Raw genomic sequence first — 16,025 nt, forward strand, 5'->3', positions numbered from 1 at the left:
GTGGCACTGGTAGATCATGAGCCCGTCCCACGCCTCATTGAGTTGGGCCTCATGATTGTGGAGAAGGAGCCAAACCATATATTTGGACTCCTCAATGCCCCAACGCTGTGCTCGAAAGCAACTACCCTCACCTACACCTGACATTCTGGCTGCAAGTTGGTTCTACAATTGGTTATGCTGTGTATTCCCGCCTATGGGCCTTATATATGCCATTTTTCCAGCACTTATCTGTGATTGGCCATTTTGGAATTGTATCAGCTTCACAAAACCTGCTTTGTCATGCTCCTCTTTCTATTCATTCCTATATATTTGCTATTACTGCATTTCTAAGTACAGCTGTCATGGCTTAGTGGTTCAGTACCTTGACTATGGTGCATGGTATCCTGGGTTAGAACCTGGCCACTGCTTTTTATATTTTATGACTGTCTACACAGGCTAGGAGGTGTGCCTGTGTAAAGGCAGTTTTGTTACAGCTTGCTCACCGTTGCCCGTAGGTTAGCTTGTTGGCACGGTGCGCAGCTCCACGCAAATGGGTTATGCTGGTTTACGCTTCATTTGGCTGTCAGCACGCATATTACACTCAGCTCAGCTAAGGGCACACAGTTTCAGTGTGTTAAACCACTGCTCACCTACGGGCACTCATTATGCACCTGTTAAACCACTGCTCACCTTCGGGCACTCATTTTACACCTGTTAAACCACTGCTCACCTACGGGCAAATGCACTCAACTTGTTAAACTGTAGCTCAGCTATAGGCACATCTGGCATTTTTTATTATTTTGTTATCTCACATTTCCTCAAAATAAATGGCCCATTTCATTACATTTTACATAAAATATAATTTTATATGTGTACATATATGTCAGGGACTTGTTTCATGCGTATTTCACTAAAAATATAAATTGATGTTGGGGGGCTCGAACCATGGCTGCCTGCTCTTCAGCCGACATCTCTACCGCCACGCTATTGCTTCTTGGCTTACTTTGCATATGTAGTTCTTATATGCTTTTCCACTGACTGCTAACTGTGCCTGAGCTACAGGTATGCCCGTGCAAACGAGCGCACTCACGGGCAAACATCTTTACAATTTAAAAAAATATATAACATGTTCATTTATATAATTTTATGTTCATAGTCTGTGGGGGCATGTGTTGTGTTGTGTGTTTATTCACATTTCCATGGACTCTGTCGTGGGGGTTTACTTTCGGGACTTTTACTCTTCTGGGGGCGTGTCTGTTTGCAGGGCTCGGCCTACGGACATGCCCCCTACTGTCTTCCACGGACCGTGTAAGCCTTAGGTGTGATTCAGCATGCCCTCATGCATATGCATGACATGCTGACATCACACCGTTTAACTGCAGCCTCCATGTAAGCCTTGTAACTTTTACATGGAGGCTTCGTGAATCCTGCCCAATGTCTTTGTATAACAGCACATTACTGTTCTTCCGCCGGTGGTGGTATACTGCTTCCTTGTGTTGATGTACTGTGCATGCGTATGGGACTTGCATTCCTACACATACCCAGTACATCAATGCTTTGAAACAGAAGCAACAGAGAAAAGAAAGTCTCCGTTGCTCAATTTTTTTCTTTTTTCTTTCTATATTTATTAAAAAAAAAAGGTTTTGGACACTTTAAACCAACGGAAAAAAGTCCGGGGGCGACCGGACCTTTTTCCGTTGATATATTGTGGGATTTACAATGGGCATGCTGGCCAATCAGTGTGCACATTTTGGAATATTAATGGGGGGTCATTGTGTAATTTACATTATACCATGACCCCATTAATATTCAAATGTGCACTCTGATTGGCCAGCGCATTAATGTAACGATTATACTAATGGAAAAAGGTCCGTCGCCTGGACTTTTTCCATTAGTATAAGTCTCTTTAAACATTATTCGCTATGTTAAAAAGAGTTTAACATAACGACAGGTTTAAAAAGCAACGGAGATCTCCGTTGCTTTTTTTAGCTGTCTCGCTATATTAAACTCCTTTAACATAGCGACATAGTAAAAGCAACGGAGATCTTGCTTTCTCCGTTGCTTTTTAAACCTGTCAAGCTAGTTAAATGGGTTTAACATAGCGAGACAGCTTTAAAATAAGTAACAGAGATCTCCTTTGCTTATTTTAAAGCTGTCTCGCTATGTTAAACCCATTTAACATATTAAACAGTAAAAGCAACGGAGATCTTGCTTCCTCCGCTGCTTTTGGCCACAGTCTGATGTACTGCGAGGCATGCGCAGTACATCAGAACTGCCATGATACCAGCCAGCTGTGGAAGGGCAGCAAAGAGGTATACAATGCCATTATTTAAGAAAAGTAATTATTTCTTTTCTTAAATAATGTCATAGTATAATAGCAATAACCCACTTCTGGGTGTGGGTAATGCGGGATTTACCCATGGTTGTCTTTGTTTGGTCCCTCGTCCTCGGGACCAAACCACGCCAACCGTGGGTAAATCCCGCATTACTCACACCCAGGCGTGGTTTATTGCTATAGTATCCCACCTCTCCTGCCTAACCCTCACATTATTCTACATTCCTATTTTGTCATACCATCTTCTCCATTGTGTTTTGTTGCCTTACTTTACTGGGCAACTTTCTTTGCACTCTTCTGTTCTGCCATATGGTTCCTGTTACCATACTGTGACCACCTTTCACTATCCATGCTATTTGTCATTTACATGGAATGTTTCACTCCATATAAATTGGTGTATACGGCATTAACATTTTCTGCAGCACTTTCCTCCCTGTGCTTGCCAACTTGCAATGGCTACCAGAGGTGCTCGTGTACATTCCTTGTTTAATTCAGATGCTCATACTTTAATATGGCCATGATCTGATCTAACATGTGGGTCTGTGCTGCAGCCATAACAAGGAACTGCTTGTCATACACAAAGACCTGGTCACATGTGTAGGTTATAAGCATTGAGGGTTGTTGCATGTAATTTAAATCGTGTTGTCATGATCACAGTAGTGGTCATTCTGAATCCCTGGGATTGTTTATCATGCACAATGCATGTTTCTGTGTAAAATCCATCATAAAACATGCATTGTTTATCATGCACAATGCATGTTTTGTGATGGATTTTATACAGAAAAGACTATTGGACCAAATAGGATTTTCTGAACATACAAGGAAGGGCTAGTGAAATAAGAATAATGCTTTATGTAAACACAGCCCAAGATATGCAAGTTTCAAGAGGCTTGTATAGTTTTGTGTTGGAACACTTGAAGAAAGATGAGAGAGGGGGGATCTTAATCACAATTTAGGAAGGCAAGAGTTAAGGTGGTAGATTAAGTTTAAGTGTTTTCCCTAATGAATATTTTCTGATGCACTGAAGAATGTTAAAACTTTCTAGATGAAACCCGTTTGCTTTTAGTGTATCTATGGGGTTTGCCACAATAAATTCCTAAAGATTTTTTATTTTTCCCTTGTGCTGAATTTTCTTTTTTGGACTTAACACTACATTGGTTTGATCCGTGCACTTTGTCTTCCCTGCATATTTTTGGTTTGGTCTGCTGATATACTGTCCATACACTGGAGACGTTTGGGAAGGATGGTTTCTTAATCATTGGCTTCGTAACCCTTTCTGCTTTTCAAACTTTGACAGACGTTTTTCATCTTCACGAATAATTTGTGGTTTTGGACCAGTTTAAAACATTCAGCAACAAGGATAGACCTTCTATAAGGGGAACTATATTTCTTACAGTTTTTGTAAAGAGTTCCAGTTCACTGTTTAATGTTGGGTCTCGCTCTTAAGGAGTGTTTGGCGTTCTATCTTCCTTATACTAATACCGCTCTTTTTGAAACAGTCTCTTATATGGATTTGGGGCTCAAAACACAGGACCAACATCGAGAATTTTGGCAAGGTGAGACTGTTGACCTTTGGGGTATCTATATTTGTTATGTACGACTTAATATTTGTGACTGATTGGGCTCATTCATCAATGAATATTTGGTGTTCTGGCTTCCTAACTGCTAACATCGCTTCTCTGAAATATTCTGTCAGATAAATTTGGTGCTCAAAAGAGGGACCAATTCTGATAATTTTTTTGACAAGGTGAGACTTTTGATTGTTGGGACACTGTTCCAAATCCTTATGGATAATAGAGTAGTTGGAAATCATTGGACTTTTGGTTACAACTTGGGTTGTCTGTGCGGATGCCATCTTTATTTACAATTAATTGCGGAGTCACGAACGGAACATCTAACTTCTACATAACAACTTTTTATCAATGAACAGTGTTTGATAACTTGATTAGACGCTGTGTCTCTTATTTATTGATTGAATTAATCTGTGGCTATATGTTGAGGCCTGGACATATGGTTACAATGCTATGCTGCACAGCATTTTTTCTGGACTAACCAGACATCTTTATTGAGAAATCAAGCCATTGGAATTGCTTGTATATTATACTTTGGACTTTTATTGATGTGGTCTTCATAGACTTATGGATATATACTTACGAAACAACTAAATTTGCAATTTCACTATACTTTTGTGTTGGTATTACTATGCTTAAATAACTGTCGTTAGTTCTGTCTACCAGGACCATTCCTAGGAAGATAGTATATATAGTTTTGGCATATTTATTAATATATTGGGTAGCCTATTGTCTATATGCGACCGCCCTTGGATTGTAACATGGCTTCTACAACTTAGATTCTTACAATCTTCTGCTGTTTAAATGTTTTAATTGAGGTCTTACAATATACAGATATATCAGGATATGAACTAACTAGCATCCAAACTATTAAATCCTATTTTTTAATAATATAGTAGCTTTTACCTCTTGAATATGTGCTTTACATGATCTTCAAAGTGTGTTTAAACTGTGAACTAATAAGATATTCTAGATCCACAATACTGATCTTTATAGATTGTTGGCCTCAACTATGTTTGTTACGATAATCACTCATGAGGTTTATTCATTTTTTGTGATGTCTTCTATGGACCCAAAACTGAAATTAATTTCAGTCCAATAGGGACGCAGTTATATTGCTGATGACTATAGTTATTGTCCTAATACATTAATAGTGAAGCCTACTGATTAAGGCACAGGGACCTTGTTGTCCCCTAAAGGTGGCAGAGACAAAGTCGGTCATCCTTTATTTACTATTATATAGATATATGTTCTTACAAATAAATAACTTTATTGAGAACCACTAACAGTTGGAACTGTTTATAGTGCTTTTTGCATTAATAATTAACATCAATGGGTGGCAGAGACGTAGGTCGGCTACTACCAATTCCTATGGTCATTTATTGATAGTTCTAACTTGGGTCTAATACACTTCAACACTCAATGGTGTTTGGTTTATTTGAGATCTTTCTCAGACAAAAGGGTCATTGGGACCAACATCTAGTGACTAATAACAGCCTTTTACACAACTTGTTTTAGATCATGTTCTGCTCAGCATCGGAGTCCATTTTTTTGAGTTTATGGATTCATTTGGGTGTTTGTTTTGTTCTTTTCCATGATTGAATAGTCACCAATTTTCAGTCATATTTATTTCAATATTGTTTTACTTATAATTGGTGGCTGAACAACAGAATTGATTCAACTATCGATATACTTTCACAACTTATCAAACATCATGGACCTCACTAAGCTATTGCAAGGGCTATCAGCTGATAGGGATAATTTAGAAATTTTTGGCTTCAAACCACCCAATCTCACCAACTCTGCCTTAGAAAAGGATGACCCGCAATACCTTTGTGGTCTATTATTCCAAAAGTTGACAAAAAATATGAGGAAACTTAGGGCCAGTATTTGGCACCTTAAACTATTCAAAGCTTACAACCTTAAGGACATTACACCACAAGGCTTACGAATTAGGATCCAACCCTTGGTGGGCCTGATAGATGACCAACTTTCTCAGGACTGGGCTCAAGCACAACATTCTGTGGACATTCTGATTGAATACTATGAAAGGATGATTGATAAATGTATGGGGGAAGTTACTATTAGTTGTGAACAGGCAAAGGTATATGAGACAGAAGCCTTTTTTAACAGTTACCTAAGCAACTTGGCTAAAGATCTATCAGTATTGGAGGAACAGCTTGTTAAGAAGAAACCCCAAACATTTCAAAGAGACATCACAGACTATGAAAAGAGGAAACCCTTTGTTACTCAGAAAAGTGTGCGTTTTTCAGATTCTGGTTTCAAAATAACTAATAGAAAGAAGAGACCAGATCAATACTCAGAAAAACAGCACAGACTCATAGTGGCGCTTCTGAGGATGATTCATCCACTGCCACTGACTTAGACTCCCTTTCTACCCAAGAATCTCCAGTGGCCAAAAGGAAGCCTCATGTAGACCCTTTAGCCACAAAAAAGTAGGGGGGGAGGAAACACCAAAAAAACACACAATATACAACAGCTATTAGTGAAGATTGTATCACATTGAATAATGTACATAATATCTCTTCATACTAATTGTCTGATGTACAAATTAAACTATTGAATAAGGGTCTCAACTTTGTGCTGACGTTTGTGGTGCCTGAACATACTTTGGTAAATGAAGTTAATGATTTTTGTAGATTACTAAATTTGAAAATATTTTTTTCAGATACACAAAATACTCAAAGATCTACTAGCTTCCACTTTGGGAAATCCAATTTTGAGTCTCCCATGGACAAGCACGTTGCAGTCTTTAAGGAGTGTGTACTAAAAGATCTTCACTTTTCTCACGAATACCAGTTGGTTAGACACAACCTGTCCAAAGCAGAACAACAAGCATTACAGGACCTTAGTACTAATCATGACCTAGTTATTTTACTGGCAGATAAGGCAGGTGGTATTGTGGTTATGGATTGGAACATGTACCAGGCAGAGGCTGAAAAACAACTGTCTGACACCCGATTTTATATACACATGGTAGCGGATCTAACTCCCAATTTCAAAAAATAAATTGATTCCTTTCTAGACCTAGCAACAGAGGAAGGTATAATTAGTCAGAAAATCTGCAGACAACTTAAGGTGTCAGATCCCATACCCCAGCATTTATATCTACTGCCAAAGATACATAAACATCCTATTAGTTCTCCGAGACGGCCAATAGTATCTGGGAGGGGATCGTTAACTGAACCTCTATCTGCCTTCCTTACGGAATTCTTGCAACCTTTGTTACCTATGGTTAGGTCTAGGATAAAAGACACTACACAGTTTCTCAACATTATTCAGGATACACAACTGGAACTGGCTTGGTATCTGTGCACACTTGATGTCACCCTCCCTATATACTAGTATGCCACATTGGGCAGGTCTACAGGCTATTCAGTTCTGGCTTGAAAAATCACAACTATACAGCCCTGGGTTAAACACACTCCTTATATGTCTAACTGAACACGTGCTGTCGAAAAATGTTTTTTATTTCCACGGGAGATCATATTGGCAGGTTCGTGGTACAGCAATGGGAGCATCCTTTGCCCCCATTTATGTCAATTTGTTTATGGGCTTTTTGGAGGAACAGTTAATATATTATGATAGTCATAATTTATTTTTGAACCAGCTAGATATTTGGAGATGGTATTTGGACGGCTGTTGGATGATGTAGCGGGGGATCAGCAATATGTGTATGAATTCATACAATATCTTAAAGAGAACAAGTGGGGTATTCAATTTACATTACATATTGAATACCAGCAAATAACATTTCTGGATGTCATCATAACCAGAGAGGAGGATCATACACTGGAAACACAAGTACACAGAACATTCCCAGAATACAACACCTTGCTACATGCCTCCAGCCATCACCCTCGCCACATCATCAGTAATATTCTTAAGTCCCAGTATCTATGTATTAAACGCATATGTTCCTCTGAACAAACTCTTAGAGCCTGCCAAAATGATTTAACTAATAGATTACTCATGAGAGGATATCATCAGGACTGCATCACTCGGACACTACATCAGGTTGACCAACTAGGTAGATGTCGACTATTACAATATAAAGACAGAACCATTCAGGTGGATACACATACCCCACAACACATTAGGTTAGTTACCACCTTTGGGACCAATACCTATAGATTTAAAAACATCATTAATAAGCATTGGTCTGTTTTGTTAGCCCAGGATAAATTGAGTGAACTGCTCAATTCTAGATGTTTATTCTCTTACTGTAGAGGGAGAATCATCATTTCATATCTAACCCATTATAAACACCACATTCCACCTATTAGTCAACAGTGAACTCTATTTGGAGACATACTATTAGGATGTGTTTCTTGTGGTCATTGTAGTGCTTGCACACATGCACCTCAAACCAAGGAATTTACCCATGTAACACATCAAAAATTTATGATATAAGATGTTTTGGAAATTGCAGCAGTGATTGGAATGTTTATTTGGCCACCTGCTTCTGTTCTTCATTTTATGTTGGACAAGTGTCTAGAGCCTTCAGACATAGAATCAGTGAACATTTAAGCGAAATAAGAAATAAAAGGGTTTGCAATGCCCTTTACAAACACACTCTAACACACAAAACTGCCAAATTCACCTTTACCATAATAGACAAAATACAAATGAATAGGTCATGTAAAGCTGGATGGCACAATATACTAAATCAAAAAGAATCCTCTTGGATTATCAGGCTAGGTGCTTTATTTAAACCGGGCTTGAATGAGTTAAGTTAGTTCTGGTCTGAACCAATTGATGGAGAACTTTAATTAAGTAATCATGCCTTTGGCACATATATATATATATATATATATATATATATGCAGCATTAAGTGTTTGCCCTAATGAGTATTTTCTGATGCACTGAAGAAGGCTAAAACTTTCTAGCCAAAACTGGTTTGCTTTTACTGTATCTATGGGGTTTGCAACAATAAATTCCTAAATATTTTTCATCTTTCCCTTGTGCTGGATTTTCTTTTTTGGACTTAACACTACATTGGTTTGATCAGTGCACTTTGTCTTCTCTGCATATTTTTGTTTTGGTCTGCAGATTAAGTTTAGTCCCCTTTCAGTTCCCTGGTCTGAATGAAACTGTAAATCTTAATTAATGTTAAAATGCTTGGTTTGTTAATGAGTTTGTGCTGTTTTTTCTTCCATTCATTCTTTTTTTTAAAACACTTCAATAAATTAAACAATTCAGCAAATACAAGAGGCAGAGACCTAAATCTACTGCAACAAATAAATGAGACAAGGTTTAGAGACAGATTTGTCATGAAGCTCCTTCTCTGGAGTAAACTCCATCTCCAAATTAAGCAGTGTGACTCACTTTCTGCCTTTTAAACAGACCTGGACACATGTATGGGCATTCTAAATTCAGCCCTAGCATGGCTATTCTGGCCTTCCTTGAAAATAGAGGCAAGACCTAATGATGGGTATTGGCAGTGTGGATAGGGCCTTGAGGCTCAGCTGCCTTGTAACTCCTGTGATCCTATGATCTTTTTATCCCATAAGTCATGTAGAAGGTCATACTACACCCTCTACTTTTGGCAAATATAAGACATTGTAAGTGGTCAAGACTTCCCTCATTTCAAGGCTCTGTGGAAATTATGGGTAAAGGAGCACAGATAGATATTCTGTAGTCATCATATACCTCTAGTAAAAATGGTGGTGGTGGTGGTGGGGGGGGGGGGGCTAGCTTGACACACTGTTAAAAATGCATAGTCCTAATAAAGAGAAAGTTATAAATGGAGAATCTTCAAAAGGAGCTAAAATTTAACTTTAGCTGGAAAGGATAGAAGAACCTTTATGTTATCCAAAACCTGTTATGGAGCCTCACCAGAAAAATCCAATTTTTAAGTTAGTGAAAGAAGTCAGTGCAGAAATTGAAAGGAAAGAATCCATATTACACGATATGTGATATATTTGGAGGATTTTACCCATTAAAGTAATGATGTATGGATGCAGAGAGGCAAAAAGAAACCCATAGTGATAACATTTCTAAAACGATCTTAACAGCCCCTAAGTTTCCACTCTGTGAAGTCAAAAGGTCTAGTCAGAAATAGGACTGCAGACATTTAATGCAGCTGATATTACTGATTTAAAAGTAAAGGAATTACCAAAGCCAAAAGAAAGAAAGTTGATGACATGAGTTGCTTGTTGTACAGCAAGGAATAGAAGAAGAAACACCTATACCTGTATTCATAGGTGATGAGACTATATCCTCTGTTTGCTATCAGTGTACTAACAAGAATATTCTCAGCTTGGCAGATTGGCAAATGTGCAAAGGAAATGTAAGACAAACACATGAAAGAAATATTCATTGATATGATTGTCAGAGAAAACATAACCAGAACAGAAGGAAAAAGATGAGTAGATTGGCTATATCCCATGTCTATGTTTTGAGTTTAGGGACAGATTTATTGTACAAAACAAAGACAAAGAAATATGGCACATCTTTTACTTCCAAATCCTTTTGGAACACTTCTGATAAATTTGGTGTACAGCAATATTTTGGGAGGGCACACAAGGGATGACAAAACCAGTACTACAATGTAGTCTACATTTTTTGGGGCTCCTGTAATGAGACCTTCTGTGAAGCTTGCTGAGAATGTCAGATCTCATCCCATTCTGGATTCAAAAGTACTCTGACACATATGTCTATTAATGAAGTCCCATTTTAGCAGATAGACATGTATCTTATAGATCCATTTGTTTAATGACTATGCCACTAGAAGAATCCCTGTCAAAAGTCAAAGCTAAATCAATAAGCAAAAAGATAATGCTCCTTTTCTCCATGTTAGGGATTCTCAGAAAATGCTTACAGAGCAGGAAACTCTATTTATGTCTTTACTCGGTTTAATTTATATAAGTCTTTTGAGTTTTTAATAATATGAGGGGAATGGACCCCATTCCTAAGTTAAAGAATGATTAAAGTTCATGAAATTAGCATTATTTCAATCTTTGATGTTAGCCAGAAGTGCTCTTCACAGCACCCGCACTGTGCCCGGTAATGACTCCTGCAATTCATATGGAGCTACATGTATCAGTAACATATTAAAGTACAATTGTAAAGCCTTTTTTATGAGATGCATTGCTCCTAATATTATTGAAACTGTCAAGGTATCCTTCTTCCACATTGTCCTCATTTCTGCCTGTAAATCCTGATATTTTATGATTTGTGTCGCGTCTCTCTATATGTAAGACACTACAGTCTCTGGTTCTAGAGATTTCAGTGATCAATGCTAATTTTGTGTCTTTTTCATGGACTACTATATCAGGTTTTCTCGCATCTGTTTTTGAACTGTTGGTAATAGGTGATCCCATGTGATAAAATTTCATCATCTTCTATAATGCTTTGTGGCTTATGTTTCCAATGCTTCTTAGCTACTTCAATATTATAATGGTTTCACAATCCCCAGTGCAACAGTCTTACCACATTATTATGTCTTTTGGTATACATGCCTTCTGCCATTAGTGCATCTCACCCAGCAACAAGATGTGTAATTGTTTCCAATTTTTTTTCCAAAACCTGCATTTATCTGTTTCTCCCACATATTTAGTGGACTTTGTTTGGATTTGTGAGGTCAGCATATATGTATGCAGTCCTACAATTGCAGATCTATGCATATAATCAATTTTGAGGAGACCCACACCTCTTTCAGAACAGGGAATTTATAATTTTAGTAGACACTGATTTTTTATTAATCATTTCATAGGTTCATAGGAGGTTACTAGGCTAATGGCCCTAGGTTCCTACAAGCCCAGCCAAGTTCAAGCCTTGTTCTCTTAAAGGTCTAGAGATATGGTCTATGTTATAAACATATCTAAATCAGCACTAAGTGAAGTCCCTGCAGTGAATTTGTGTTTTCCCATCTAATTGTCCAAGTTACACTTAAAAAGGGTTAATGAGGGGCTCTGTTTAACCTAATTTGGAAGTTTATTCCAGAGGAGATGCAACCTCTGGGAGACATATCTGTCTCTTCAGCAAGTCCTGTTGATATCACATGCTAGGTTAAGGTCCCTAAAATGAGACTTACGAATGTGCAGCATTTCCAGTAAGGCAGGATCAGAGGTTGCTCTGTATGCAAGGTGCAGGTTGCCTCTGGGTAGTCTATATAATACAGAGTATAGTGACAGTGATTTCAGTCTGTCCACATAAGACATGTGCTGAAGACACTAAATTTTCTTTGTGAGGAACCTTTGAAGTCTCTCCAGTTGCTGCAGGTACCTGTTTAGGTACATAACAAAGGGAGCATTGTACTCTATTATTGGCCTGATGAGGGAAGAGTACAGCAAGGTTATAACCTCTTTTGTTCTGGAAGTTATGCCCTTGCTTATGAGGTGAACAACATAGAAGGCCTTCCTTCCCACTGTGGAGACATGGAGATCTAAACTAAGGTTGCTGTCAACCTATGTGGCCAAATCTCTCACCACTGATTTAGAGCTTAGGGTGTTGCTATTAATATGGCAATCTGCAGGGACATCACCTTTGCCAAAGGGGACAATAATGTATTTTTCCACATTGAGTTTAAGACCATGACTTTGGCACCAATCATTGGTTTGTGTAAGTCTTTCTTGTAGAATGTTGACATCATTTGGGGACTCACTGACTGCTCCCAGTTTGTAGTCATCAGCAAACTTTGTCAGCCACAGACCTTTTGTTTATGCCTGTAATTCAGAGAAGTAGATTCCAAACAACAGGAGCCTCAGCACTGATCCCTATGCTGGTAAAAGGTCTGCTAGTGGAGGCCAAGCCACTATTTTGACTATATGTGTTCGATCTGTGAGCCAGTCTGCACTCCATCTGACAGTATATGGGTTGATCCCCAGCTGGGTGAGCTTTTCAATGATGCCTGAGTGGAGAATTGTGTCAAAGACCTTGGCCAAGTCTAGGTAGGCCATATGCACAGATTTTTTTCATCCAGGGCTTTGGTGACAGTCTCAAAGAAGTCTACTGGTTTCAACTGGTAGGATCTCCCTTTAACAAAACCAAACTGGGTCAGGTCAAGTGTTTGAATGTCTCCTATATGCTTGTTGATAAGGTCCATGTTAATTGTCTCCATAGCCTTGCAGATAAGGCTGGTTAGGCTAATGGGTCTGTAGTTCCCAGTGTCTGTGGATGCACCCCCCAGTGCTTAGGCCATGGTTGAAAAGAGTACCCAATGGTGTTGCTAACTCCTGTTTTAAACCTTTGAGGACACAGCCTGGGATGTTATCAAGTCCCATAGTGGCTGTGTTTTTGGCCTTGGAGAGAGCAATTAAGATTACTCTTCAGAGAAACTAGGTGGAGAATAGATGGTAGGAATGTATTGGGATATATGTGATGGAGACATGTGGGAGAAGTTTTCATTGAATCTGTCCACTAGCAGGTTGCCTATTTCCACTGGTTCAGTATATGTGGTATCATTCACTAACAGTTCAGTGCAAATCTGAGTTTTTCCATTAAGGATTCAGATGTAGCCTTATGGTTATCCTTAGCTAAGGATGCTAATCTAGATTTGTAGTTAGCTTTAGAGGATTTTACAAGATATCTTATTTGTTTGTTCAAGCTGAGAAGGGTGTGCTTCCAATTCTAAGATCATTCTTTCTTGCTTTTAGACAGCACTTTCTTTCTCTCATTATATAACCTGTTTATGGTGGATGGACACTAGGTGGGCTTATCTTTTCTTGAGAATCTTGCTTTCATCCTATGAGGAATGGCTGAGTCAATACAATTGTATAGATGTTTATACAATGCATTGGTGTATATCCCGGTATAGGTGTCCTTGCCGTCAGTGGGGTCAGCAGCTTTGAATTTATTAATGCTTCTCAAAAGAGGCTGTAGTTGGCTTTAAAGAAGTTTTTTAGCTTAATTTCTCCTGGGGGTGGGGGTGGGGGTCTGATGCTATTGTTACTTTGAAGGAGACTGATTTATGATCAGACTTCACCAGGGAGGGCCACTCACTTGTGGTGGTACATCATTCTAACATGTTGATGAGCACCAAGTCTAAAATGTTTAGGCTCCTTGTGGGGTTTCCAACTATCTGCTCCAAAGCATTTGACTTAACAAAGTCTAAGAACCTTTGGATGAGTGTATTTGTACATGTATAACTTACACAATCAATGGATGGTTAGTTAAAGTCACCCATAGACAGGGGGCAGGATTCACGAAGCCTCCATGTAAGAGTTACAAGGCTTACACGGAGGCTGCAGTTAAACGGTGTGACGTCAGCATGTCATGCATATGAATGAGGGCATGCTGAATCACACCTAAGGCTAACACGGTCCGTGGAAGACAGTAGGGGGCGTGTCCGTAGGCCGAGCCCTGCAAACGGACATGCCCCCAGAAGAGTAAAAGTCCCGAAAGTAAACCCCCACGACAGAGTCCATGTAAATGTGAATAAACACAACACAACACATGCCCCCACAGACTACGAACATAAAATGTAGAAATGAACATCTCATAATTTTTTTTTAAATTGTAAAGATGTTTGCCCATGAGTGCGCTCATTTGCGTGGACGTGCCCGTAGCTTAGCCACAGTTAGCAGTCAGTGGAAAAGCATATAAGAACTAAATATGCAAAGTAAGCCAAAAAGCAATAGCGTAGCGGTAGAGACATCGGCTGAAGAGCAGACAGCCATGGTTCGAGCCCCCACAACATCAATTTTTTTTTTTTGTGAAATAAGCACGAAACAAGTCCCTGACATACATGTACACATATAAAATTATATTTTATGTAAAATGTAATGAAATGGGCCATGTATTTTGAAGAAATGTGAGAGAATAAAAAAAAAAAATGTCAGATGTGCCTATAGCTGAGCTACAGTCTAACAAGTTGAGTACATCTGCCTGTAGGTGAGCAGTGTTTTAACAGGTATAAAATGAGTGCCCGTAGGTGAGCAGTGGTTTAACAGGTGTAAAATGAGTGCCCGGGGTTGAGCAGCATTTTAACATGCTGAAACTGTGTGCCCATAGCTGAGCTGAGCGTAATATGCGTGCTGACAGCCAAATGACGCGTAAACCAGTGTAACCCGTTTGAGCGGAGCTGCGCACCGTGCCAACAAGCTAACCGATGGGCAACGTTGAGCAAGCTGTATCAAAACTGCCATTACACAGATACACCTCCTAGCCTGTGTAGACAGTCAGAAAATATAAAACGCAATGGCCAGGTTCAAACCCAGGATACCATACAGCATAGTCAAGGTACTGAACCACTAAGCCATGACAGCTGCACTTAGAAATGCAGTAATAGCATATATATATGAATTAATAGAAAGAGGAGCATGACAAAGCAGGTTTTGTGAAGCTGATACAATTCCAAAATGGCCAATCACAGATAAGTACGGGAAAAACGGCATATATAAGCCCCATAGGCGGGAATACACAGCATAACCGATTGTAGAACCGACTTGCAGCCAGAATGTCAGGTGTAGCTGAGGGTAGTTGCTTCCGAGCACAGAGGTGGGGCATTGAGGAGTCCAAATATATGGTTTGGCTCCTTGTCCACAATCATGAGGCCCAACTCATGCAGGGCCAGGTCCTGTGGGTAGCATATAGGGCTGAGGCGTGGGACCGGTTGGCTCATGATCTCACCAGTGCCACAGGGATACCAATGACTGGTGAGCAGGTCCGTCACCACCATGCGGACCTGAAGAGACGGAAGCAGGACCAACTGAACCGTTGGATCCAGGAGGCCTGGCAAATGCCCAACGCCCCACTACTGAGTAAGTTACATCTAATTATTTATGTAAGAAATTAACCTAGCTGATATTATGGAGATGTGTATTCCAATATTACTTTATTTATATTACAGCTGCAGGTGTCCGTTCTGCGAAATGTAGAGCCTATGGCAATAGGCTGGCATGGTTGCGCCACCAGGTAGGTCAGTAATTCTCTCCTTGTAACTGTAAATAAATATATAAGTATGACAGTTAGCAAAAGAGTGCAGTGTAGTCACTAATTAATAAAATGTGCAAGTAACAGTGTAAGAGGGTTTGCAAGTATTGCTTGATTACAAAAGTGTGATGCAGCCTGTAATCCAAACATAAAAATTAAACAAGTCTGAAATAAAGATGTCCCACCTGTAATATAATAGTACATAACCTGCAGCAGGCTGAAAAGTACAGCTGCAGAAGCT

Source organism: Protopterus annectens, chromosome 2.part0 (assembly GCF_019279795.1).
Source record: "Protopterus annectens isolate FY-2018-M chromosome 2.part0, PAN1.0, whole genome shotgun sequence".
NCBI classification, from domain to species: domain Eukaryota; kingdom Metazoa; phylum Chordata; order Ceratodontiformes; family Protopteridae; genus Protopterus; species Protopterus annectens.